At 36.1% G+C, this 12514-nt stretch overlaps 1 long non-coding RNA gene across 1 annotated transcript in view; it reads right to left on the bottom strand.

Moving 5' to 3' along the window:
• LOC122809113 overlaps window positions 1–12514 on the bottom strand; it is a 171399-nt gene that overhangs the window by 120330 nt on the left and 38555 nt on the right. Inside the window, exon 2 of the long non-coding RNA XR_006365862.1 lies at window positions 4248–4347. This is a non-coding gene — a long non-coding RNA (uncharacterized LOC122809113). The remainder of the gene's footprint in view (window positions 1–4247; window positions 4348–12514) is intronic.

Here is a 12514-nt window from a genome sequence, read left to right as displayed (position 1 = left end):
GATCTTTTCTGCAATTGTAGATACTCTGGCTTCTGCTCTTATGTCCTCATTTCTTCATCTGTCCCACAGTGTGCATGCTATCACATTTCTCAGGCATTTCATTTCTATCACCTCTAGCTTCTTCAGCTGTTCTGCCTTTACTGCCCAGGTTTCTGTACCATACAGTATTACTGGTGACACCAATGTCTTGTACACCTTACTTTTCAGCTTCTTTGGCATTCTTCTGTCATAGACTATACCTGATACTTTATGCCAATTGGCTGCAGCCCCTCTGATTCCAGTTTTGACCTCTTCATTCAGACTACCCTTCTCAACTCCTCCTCCCAGATACATGAAGCTGTTTACCTGCTCCATTATCTTCCCTTCTATCTCTATTCTCAGCTTCTTCTGATTTCCCCAGTTTGCTGCCATTATCAGCATCTTATCTGTGCTTAGTTTCATCCCATGTGCCTTCAGATTTGCATTCCATTTTCCTTTCCTTTGCTGAAATTCTAGCTCAGAGTCTGCCTGTACTGCCACATCATCTGCATACAACAGCTTTGTTGATCCATCCCCTCCAGCCTGTTTGCTAATGTAGTCCATCACCAGTATGAACAGCAGTGGGCTCAAAGCTGAAACCTGATGTACACCTAAACCCACTAGGAACCCCTCTGTGAGCCTGAACACTGCTCACTCTTGTCATTGTGTCCTTGTACGTAGCATGCACTAATTTTACCAATGTTTCTGGGACTTCAAACCACCACAGTACTGTCCAGACCAGCTTTTGTGGGACCTTGGCATATGCTTTTTCCAAGTTTAGGAATGCCCAGTTTGACTGGATAAAATTTAATTCTTATTCATTATCTCCTAAACATATGCATAATCTTTCCAGAAAAGTCAAGATTCAATCAAAATTCAATAATTTAGAGACTAGGAATGAAAAAAAGCAGAAGGATTACTACTGACATTGCAGAAATTCTTGATCCTTTTAGATTTCATTACACTAATATAAATTCTAATTCAAGTAATCACACATCAATCTCAACTTTTAATTTTGACAGTGTTAATCTTAATAAAATACCAGTTAATTTAAAAGATAAGCTAGATAAAATTGTTACTTAGAAAGAAGTCGTAGACAAAATTAAAAAAAAATCTAATAAAGCCCTAGGTTTAGAGGGGATAATATTGGAAATATATAAACTCTTTCCATCTCATATCTTATCCTTATTTCACAAAACTCTTATCAAAATTCAATCTGATGAAAAGATCCCTCCTTCATGGATGTACCATCTAATAACGCTGATACTAAAAGATAAAAAATCACAAATATGTTCTGCTTATAAGCCAATCTCTCTTTTAAATGTTTATAAAATTTTCATGTCAGTCATGACTGACAGAATAAAAGAACCAATAACACAAGTAATTAATTTGGAGCAAACAGGTTGTATACCTCAAAGTCAAACACATGATACTATTAGACACATTTAACCTTATAGATTATTTGAATATGAATAATAAATAAGCCCTTTTGATTAGTCTTGATATTGAAAAAGCATTTGGTGCTTTAAATTCAGAATACTTGTTTAAAATTCTAGAATTATTTGATTTCCCCATAAATTTTATTTCACTTTTTTCATTTCTAAAAAAATAATTTAGTGTATGTAAACATTGGTCCTTTTATTTTTGTACATATTTCCATGACTAAAGGCACTAAACAAAGTTGTCCTCTTTCTTGCCAATCTAATTCAACAAATTTTCATATTTTCATGTTCTCATGTACCATATCTAAACTTTGGAATAATCTTTCACCCTCTGTGACTACTCTACCTTCCAGCAGCCTTTTCAAAACTGCGCTGAAATTCCACTTAAATTTGCACTGGCTTTGTCCTTGTTCTAATCCAGACTAACACCCCCACCCTTACCTCCCACCTAGACTCTTAACCCAACTATACTACCGCCACTATTAACCACAGTCAGAAATAGCTAGTTGTCTTTACATACTTTAACATCTTGTCTGACAACTTTGTTGCTAATATAAACAACAAGAAACTTTCTTAACTTGCAACATTTACTATATATATTGTTGATAATCAATATCTTGTTATAGTATTAAAACCAACAACCTGTAATGTTTACTATCGCTGCAACTTTGTATCTCTATTTATCATGTACATGATGTGGAGCTTTTCTCCCTGGGCATCTGCTGAAAAATGACCTGCGTCCAGTCAGAATTTCCTGGTAAACAAATGTAAATAAATAAACAAATAAATAAATAAACAAAATCAGTACATTAAAGGTATAGAAATATATAAGTCTTTTACCTCTAAAGTCATGTTATTTGCTGATTATACTCTATTAACTCTCTCTAATTCAGAAACTCTTTTTGAACTTCAAACAACAATAGAAACTTTTCAATCAATTTTGGGACTTTATTTTAGTCAATCTAAATTTATAATAAAAAGAAAAAACATGTACTTTTATAAATCATATCAATGCCACACAGGTTGATTCATTAAATACTTAGGTATCAAATTACTATTGTGCATAGATGAAATAAGAAATGTTAACTATGACAATATTATAGATCTAGCTAAACATTTTATTTAATGAGGATAGACCTCAATTAATAAAAATGATTCTTGCATATAATCCAAGATCTATCCCCTTTTCCAAATAAACAACATATTAGAGAAATAGGTATCTTCTTAAACTTTCTCTGGTTCCCTCGCAAACCTAGAATAGCTCTCTCATATCACATAAGACCTTGGAATTTCGGGGGAATTAAATCTCCAGATCTAATTAGTTGCATAAAAGCTTCAATATTTAAAATTGTGCAAAATTTGATTGACCCTAACTATAATGCAAATTGGAAAACTCTTCACGTAAATATTCTTGATGATAACAATCTTTTGCTTAAATACATCCCAACTAATTCAAATAATGTTTTGGCATTATCTTTGTAATTTAATACAATATAAATGCTTTATTCTACAGATTCAGAATACTGAAATCTCTTACTAAAAACTTTAATAATCGTGATTTTTTTCTAATGTTCATATGGAAGTATGGTTTGAATCTTTAATCCCTTTTAGTATTAAAAAAAGTTCTTCAATAAAATTAATAATCATACATCGGAACTTTGGGAGACCAAGGGGTTTGTCTGCTGGCATCATTGTATTAAAGATTTAAAACTAAAGATACTGAGAAACGTATTATGGAGTTTAATTTAAACTCTGAAGATTTGTTATTATTACATAATTTGAAAACTCATGCAAATGAACTATGTATATCTATTTCCAATTCACATTTTAAAGAAGAATATAAACTTTTTTCTTTCATATTTGAAACTGTATATCATAACACTAAAATTGATAAATATTTTATAAAGTTCTGAAATTAAATTGATTATAAAGTAAAATTAAATTTAAAATTATGGAATCATATTACGCTAGCTCATGCATCTCAACTTCACATAATAAATTTCAACTGATATCATCAGTTAGACATACTTCTTGGTCTCAGTATTGTCATATTTTACTTGGAATTTTTTACACAGAGCATTTTAATACCTAATAGTATTGCCAAAATGAATGGAAATAACACTTTTTGTGTTGAAGATGTTTACAAGGATGCAAAGCAGACTGGATTCACATTTTTGAGTGTTCCTCTTTGAGATTATTCTGGTCTGAAATAGAAGAACTTCTACAGGCTTTATTTACTGATACATTTTCTTTACCAAAGTTCTTCCTATCATTTAAAGTATTTGATAAAAAAATATTTGTTGAATGTTAATTAGACTCTTCTTTGGTCTATCCTTACTATAACAAGGAAATACATTACCAAAAAATGGAAAATACCTATTCTGCCAACATTTTAATACTTTCTTTTGTTTTTAACTCTCAGAGATACTAAAGTCAGTGAACTAAGAATTCATTCCAACGTATTCACCAATAACCCTTGGATTAAGGTGATTTCTCTTATTCATTTATATCAGAAAAATCCAAGTATTAATAATTGAAAATAATAGTGGAAAATAGTGAAATATTAGAACTTTTTTAACTTTCTATTTTCAGGCCTTTGAATATACTGTCATAGTTTATTTTGTTTGTTCTTCTTAATAATTCATTGCACCATATATTATGTAATTAATTTGAATTAGAACATATGTTACTTGTTTACTGGAAAATACAATTTTTTGAAAAACAAGAATGCTATAATATTGATGGCCATCTTGTGTCTAGCTTAATATGGCACAAAGTTTTACTCACCTGCATTCTCTTCTGGGAAAAGAGGGCTGTTTGTTTCAAGATATGATATTATTCTGTCTGAGCTTGACCCCTTCTTCAGTATCTCTTCTGATTCTTCTTTCTGCCCAAATAGAACACATTCTTTATTAGCTACACAAGAAACTCTTTTATCTTAAGTATTTTATGAATGTAGGTCTAGAACTGTCCATTCTAAGAATACTTCTTGTCTCTTCTGCATTTGTTGTAGGTATTACATTATTTATTGCTTTCACCTGCCAGGGGTCTGGGAACAAGCCATTTTTCACAAATCCTGCAGAACTCAAGGATGGTCTTATTAAATTCATAGTTTTCCTTATTTTGTGAAAGATCATTATCTGTTAACCTAGCACTGTCAAAGTTTCATGTTCCTTTTCAATTTGCTATACAGTATAATGTATTTAGTGAAGTTCTTTCCATTGGATTTTTTATCATATGATGAAAATATAAATAGTAGAAGAGATACTAAATATTAGTCTTTTATGCTTTATCGTCCCTGGAGCATTAATCTTCTTCATGATTCCATTACAGGTGTGAGGTTACTAGATATTATCTATGCTAGCATTACTGGTGGAAGTTTTGCAAATAATTGTAAATTATGCTGTGTTACATATGCCAGCATGACTAGCTATAATTTTGGAAATAAGTTTGCCTTTTGATTCTCACTCTGATTTATGCCGGATGTTTGAAGATCAAACAGTGTTCTTCTGGATGACCAAATGTACATTTTTAAGAGCATTCTGAATGTATGTTATACCACAGTCAGCTGACCTAAATGTGATGGCATTGTGTGCCAGAGCTGGGAGAATAGAATCTTCACTGCAGCTGTTTGTTTACTTTCCAATGTCTGATATGAGAGAGTAGAATTTTCATAGCTTCCTGTTACTTTTAAAAGATCTGCTGTAAAAGCAGGTTCTAAGTCAGTTATCATTCAGTTTTTGTTTCCAGAGCTGTTCACCAATAGTAGTCCAGTTGTTTCCAGAGTAGTTTTTACAATTGCTGAGGACAGACAACAGCCTGGAGTGTGGGCATAATTCCTTATCCTTGCCTTGCAGAAATAAGAGTGTAATCTTGCCTTCCCGATTTATTTATATTAGACAGGGGCAGTTAATCATCAGATGGTCACGGAACTACAACATGTTAGAGGTTTTCTAAAATCTGTATGAGATTTATCCTACAGTATTATTTTCATATTTCTGGTATGTGAAACTTTGTTTATTGGAATCAGTTATTCGGTATTTACATTTTTTAAATCCTTTTATTTATTAAATGTTTTACTACCTCTCATTGTGGCTGGTTATTTAGTTAATATTTTTAATAACTTGAGAGTGTTTATGCTTATTGTGATAACACCAGGGCCACTAGGAAAAACCTTACTGCTTGGAATACATGCTACCATTTGTTTCAATATCTATTATACCAAATATAATTGAACATCACTCTTGAAGAGTATTGTGGTATTTGGTGGCAGCAGTTACCTTGTAATTTAGGCAAAGAGACACAGCAGGTAAATCTGTGTTAGTTTTTCCCAAGAGTGTGTGTATGTGTGAATATCAGACATTTAAGTGTGAGTGTGTCAGATACCTAGAACTGGGACACAATGCTCTGCAGTGATTATTGTGGAGACTCATTTGGGGACCTAGAGTGAAGCATATAGTCTAGTCCCTGGTTTGGAACCTGTTCTCAGTGTATCCTTAGGGGAAGCTGTGTATTTCTATCCCTGCTTTTAGTGACACTCCCTTATCGGAGACAGTGGTGAGGACTTGAAACTCCTTAGTTAGTGCCCAGTGGTAAAGAGGGCTCATTAGAACAGATGTGAGGTATGTTCTCTCTGTAACTTCACCTGGGCTTTAAGGCTTAACTGGTGATACCACAAGTGAAACTAATGCTATGAGGCTTGATACAATATCAGTAATGTGCACAGTAAGGTGCAGAGGTCATCTGTGGGTAAAAGTAACTTAATCTTGCTGTTTAATCACTGTTAAACAGTAACTGATCTGGAATGGCAGGAACAGTGTCACAAAAATGCACTTCATTTTCTGAAATCATTGTAAAACAGTTATTACTCTGGCTTTGTGCATGTGTGTGTGTGTGTGTGTGTGTGTGTGTGTGTGTGTGTGTGTGTGTGTGTGTGTGTGTGTGTGTGTGTGTGTGTGTGTGTGTGTGTGTGTGTGTGTGTATGTATGTTGACATGCTACAGTGTATATAAGAGCAGGTCCAGACAAAATGTGTAAAAGTTGGTGGTCACAGTGAATAGTGCTGATATCTCATAGCATTTGACTTTCTGTTTAAGTTCTTAGATATGGCTTCCTTAGTGCTGAGTCTTCATGTCCTCCACAACTCTGTTTTTTTTCCAGATACTGTGGCTTCCTAAAAAACAGACACTTTATAGGTGAAATGTTTCTCCAATTTGTCTGTAGTTAGGCAAGGGGTGTATGTGTGTGTTGGTGTGTGTTTGTTCAGTGTGTGATAGGCTTGGGTTGTCAGGGGCAGTGGCATTATTTGTCTGACTGTGTAAAAAACAACTCTACATCTTGATAGAATTAGTTTTTCATGAGCAGTGCCAACGTGTTTATTTATCTGTGCCTAAAAATACTATCGTTCATTTTCAAAAATGTGAACACACAATATTTTTGGGCATATACAAAAATCCCCTGTGTGCAGAAAAAAGCAGTTTACAACTCATCTTTCAAAAATAAGGGATAGTGCTGTTATAATTTTTTTTTCCTTACAATTAAACTAAAGATATAGGCACAGAAAGTTGGAAACAGTGTGTGAAATGTTTATTTAACTTTCCTCATAATCAGACCTCAGAGATGTTAACAGTAGGCTGTTATAGCTTATCTAGGGGCAGGTGTGTTGTTTAGGAGAAACAAGTTAGAATACTTTACTGGGATCACTATTTTATCACTTTCTTCACTCAGACATGTACACAGGTGATTATTGCTGGTAAGGCTAAGGAAGGATGTTGTGTGTGTCTGTGTGTGTTTGTGTATCTATCTATATCTAGATAATGAGAGCAACAGATAGAGATAGAAGTGTTGAACTGCAAGAGTTTGATTGCTGAAGAGTGAAACTCATAATCCATCCATCCACAATTCCTTCTTCACATTTTTTGCGCATAGCGTCGGGCTGTTACTTCAACAGAGACAATCATCTAGGATCAAGGTTTGCACCACCGGATATCTACCAAAAAAACCTGTGCTCTCCTAATAACCCCCTGCTACTTACATATACCAACTCCAATAGCACAAAATAGTTGGAAAAGGGCAATTTCTCACTTCCCACTATAGCATTATCTCTCACCAAGTAATGACAGCATTCTGTGATCATATGACTACCAGATCACTTTTACCAGCTTTACAGAAGTTCAGTATTTCAAATGCTTCAACAAATTAATGGTTCATATACATATATATATATATATATATATATATATATACATGTATCATGCATATATATGTGTGTGTGTGTGTGTGTGTATACATATCTATATATATATATATATATATATATAGCGAGAGAGAGATAAAATACATATACACACACAAGCTGAAATATGTTACTATATTCTTTTTGTCCATTTACTTTCATCACAGCTTGATATAAAAAGGGCTACATAGAAGGTGGCTGTCCTTGGTGATGGGGTGAGGAGGCATGGTGTGTAAATGTATGAAAACACCAGCTTGAAATGTATAACTGTGATTATTTGCTACTTCAATTTGTTCCCAACTGAACACCAGACAGAGTCACTGAAAGTGACTATACTTTTGAAAGCAGGGAGGCAGACACTATTCTCTGATATGATTTGTGTGTCCTCCCAGGGATTTGCCTTCTCAGTTTACTAGTGGGTACTAGTTTGTTAGATGTGAACATTAAACTTTGAAGACAATCTATTTTGTGTGCATGCACACCTGTGTGAGTGTTTGCAGTTTAGGAATAGAATAGAGCTAGGGGTGAGGATGGATGTTTATTGGGTAACCAAATGAAATGAAAGGACCTACTAGAATGAGTCCCAAAACACAGAAACTGAATGGCCATAAAAATGGACTTACATATACCAAGATGGCCATTTCATGGAATATTCCATTTTCTGTGAGGCATGGTGTTTTCAGAATTGGTTTATGTAAGTTCAGAAGTGTGGAGGGCTTGCGCCCAATAAAAGAGAACCCAGAGGTCCTTGCTTCCAAGCAAAAAAGAAGTTTAAAAGAGAAGAGCGATGTCTGGCATTTCAAGTGCTGACATTTCATTAGGGTTCTTGTTTGTTGTACTTCAGTGCTGGCATGTCCAGAGTCTGTATGTGTGTGTCTGTCTTTTCTTCTAGTCCTTTGGAAAGCATATTTAGTACCCTGATGTCTAGGGTTGGGGTCAAGGGATTGCAAACACAAGTACAATGATGTAGGGTGAAGCCTTTCCTGCCCAAATTACTCAAGTGTGTTAACCATTACTCTACACCCACCACTGACTCTAACCCTAGCCCTACACAGTGGGGTACTAAACACCCATTTCCAGTTTTTAACACTATCCAGACAAATTACTCCCAGCATACATCACAGGGCTAAATTCCCTGTACATAGGATAGGTTTGCTCCAACAGTTGTGCTTACAGCAGAAACAACAGAAATGCTGTTTCTGAAGATGGAGAAATTATGCTTAAATATCCCTTTTCTGGCAGTAAAAAGTCTGAATTCAGAACGTTTAACATGAAAACAGTGTCAAAATATACTTGCTGCACCCAACAATGTGGGATACAAAATTAACTGGAGATCACCATTCTATAAAATGACTGCTCTATTTTTTTGCAGAGGCTCTATAAGTAGCTAGTGACTTTACTGAATTTCTGTGGTAATATTTGTGTTTAAACTGAACCTGTACCTAGGGAAAGTGTATAATCAGAGCTCCTACTTGCTGTATGTGTTTTTAATGCTTAAATTGCACACACACATTGAAGAAGTGCTTTTATGACTTGAATAACTTGGGCTAGCTGTACCTGAAGTGCTTTTACTGGCAATGTTCCAGTTGTACAATTGTGAACTATTGATTTAGTTTTTCTGGTATATCTTTAAAATCTGGCAAGTGTTTATTTACTGCATTGCTCTCCTGCTTAGGTTTCTTAGCTATAAATCTTAGTTCATTCTGAAGTGTGCTACTTTACCTTCCCACCCTCAAACCTTTCTGAATGTATTATAATAAAATAACTGCCTGTTGTTGCCTTCATGCTTACCCTACAATCTCTGCTTTTCTCTTTTCCTAGTCGAACTCTACAATTCCCTACAAAATGGAGTCTACAGGACTGCAATTGGTCACCATAAAAAAAATCAATTTCTCTCAGCATTTAGCAGAGTAGGTTGCACACAAAAAGCATTTGTTAAGCTTTCACTTACAGTGCTGTGTAATTAAGCAGGTCACCATTTTGGTCAGCCATAGGGCTCTTTTTTCTACTTGAGTGTTTGCCTCCTTCCCCTGTAACTTAAGTAAACTGACTCTTACATTAAGAATACTTACCTTATAGCTTTAGGACACCTTAGGAAACCTTGTAAACTGTAATAGCCCCGCTACGTTCACCCTCGCTATGCTCGGGCTCTCTTCGCTCCCCTCCCTGCCCCAAATTTCCTTCCGCCCCCAGTATCTCTAAATTTATAGTACTATAGCCAGTCCCCCACTTTCTAGATCCTATCTGCTTTCATCTGGGATAATTCCTCCCACCCCCATTCTTCTACCTACATTTTGATAGCCCCTATTAGCTTTCATCTGGCATTCTCCCATCCCCCTTCCAGTACCTTTATCTCGCCACTCTATCTTCTGGTGTTGCATCACCAGGAAAAACAGTTCCTTAACTCACTAGCTGAATCACAGTTAATGATATACTCCTCTTTACTACCCTTCTTGTTTGTACCATACCTCCTTACCTTGTATGAAAACCAGTTTCTCATGGGATTTCAGGTCCCGAAAGGCCATACTATCACCCCAGCTGTAATTCCTCCCACCTGCAACCATACTTACAGTACCAGGTCATATCCAACATCTTGTTCAGTCTATCAACATCTCAATCCCAGGCACATTAGCTCAAGATCCAAACACTACCACAAACTAATAAACAAATTCCTGAAGTCCATCACCAAGTATAGACTTAACCTAATACTTGGTGGTGATATTCATCCCAACCCTGGCCTACCCACTTCAGATACACATACTCCCTCTACTTGCAATCTAAGCTACAAACCTACAATTAATAGGCCAACTAACTTTCTCCTAGCCTGTCATCTCAGTATTAGAAGCATTAATAACAAGGTACATGAATTGCATGCACTTCTAGATGTCCACTCCCCTGAGATTCTGTTTATCTGAAACCTGGTTAAAACCTAACACTACAGACAATAAAGTGTTACCACCTGGGTACAACATACACAGGCTGGATCGTGCTTCGAGGAAGGGGGGTGGGGTAGCTGTACTCTATAAATCTGAGTTGAATATCACCATAGATGTAATACAACCACCTCAGATTAATAACTCAGAGATTCTTGCCACCAAATTTCAACTTAATAAAAATAAATGCATTAATATCATCTGGATGTACATTCCCCTAGGTAACAATATATCTACACTTGAAGATATCCTGCACTGGCTATCATGTCACTACCCCCAAGAAACCCTACTACTTGGAGACTTTAACATAGACCGGGGCACCTGTTCCTCAGAATCCCCAACCACCCATATTAACATGCATGCATTTACACAAATCATATCCACCCCTACCAGGATAGGTAAACCCAACCAAAAAGAAAGCATACTTGACTGGGTACTCATGAATAGTCACCCCCAACTGTACACCTCTGGTACCCTCCCTGATGGCCTAAGCGATCACCTTCTCACATATGTAATTAAGCACAAAGCCATTAATTCCCAACAACCCTTACTCAGAAAGGTTAGAAACAATAAAAACTTTGACCCTGCCAAATTCCAAAAAGAACTAAACTCATGTAATTGGTCTATTCTAAAACACCTCCCCTTAGAGGAAGCAGTAGCATACTTTAACAACAAATTCCTTGAGAACCTTGATTTGCATGCACCTGTTTGTTCAAAGAGAACAAAGGTAAAAACTGTGCCATGGCTTTCTAAAGAGTCTAAACTCAAAATTACCCTTAGAGACAAAGCATGGGCTTTATGGCGTTCTTCTAAAGACCCCCAGACCACATTAAATACAGGCAATCCAGGAACGAAACTAAAAAATCCATTTTACAAGACAAAAAACAATACTACTGTAATTTACAGACAGTAAATCAAAATAACTCTCAGAAGTTTTGGGCAGGTTTAAATAATCTACTACATCCTGGACAAACTTCAACCCCAATCCCTGTTGCTAGTATTGATAAAACCCTGAAGATGTTTCTGACAGATTTAACCGATTCTTTACTGAGACAATTCACGCCCTAGCTAGCCAACTACCTCCTAGCTCCCCTGGTCCTGAAAGTAGCAGCCCTAGAAACCTACTCGCATTCAGTTTCCAACCAGTTGCCACTTCACTTATCCATACCTTGAGCAAAAATTTAATACCCACTATACTTTCTGCTGATCAACTCCCTGCCGAGTACCTACAAAAATCAGCTGATGCTATTGCTTACCCCGTCTCAATACTAATCAATCGAACCATAGTAGAAGCTAAAATTCCCACCATCTGAAAAATATCCTATGTAATCCCACTTCACAAAGGAGGCAGCTCTACTGAATTCTCCAGTTATAGACCAATAGCTATACTCTCTCCACTTGCAAAGATTATGGAAAAATGTATTCATAGACAACTCATGCACCACCTAATCCAGAATCACCTTATGGCAGACACTCAGCATGGCTTCCGTCTTCATCACAGCACTACTTCAGCCCTCCTAGCCTTTACCAACACCATAAACCATAATCGCAACAATAATTGTATATCCTCAGTCCTCTTCTTGGATCTTTCCAAGGGATTCAATATGGTTGATCGCCAACTTTTAATCCATGCCCTGCAAACATTCTGTCTAGATACTAGAGCCCTGCAATGGTTTCAATCCTACCTGAATGGTCAACAGCAGGCTGTCCTCTGTCAGAACAAACTCTCTAACCTTCTACCTACCTACCTTGGAGTACCACAAGGCTCTATACTAGGGCCCTTGCTGTTCTCCGTTTTCATTAACGACCTTTATACTGTCATCCCAAAAGTCAGCTGTATCCAATATGCTGATGTCTCTACTGTGATTTGCTCAGCCACATCTCCAC

The sequence above is a fragment of the Protopterus annectens genome, chromosome 8.part0 (genome assembly GCF_019279795.1).
Source record: "Protopterus annectens isolate FY-2018-M chromosome 8.part0, PAN1.0, whole genome shotgun sequence".
Classification (NCBI taxonomy): domain Eukaryota; kingdom Metazoa; phylum Chordata; order Ceratodontiformes; family Protopteridae; genus Protopterus; species Protopterus annectens.
This window is presented reverse-complemented; position numbering and strand designations above follow the sequence as displayed.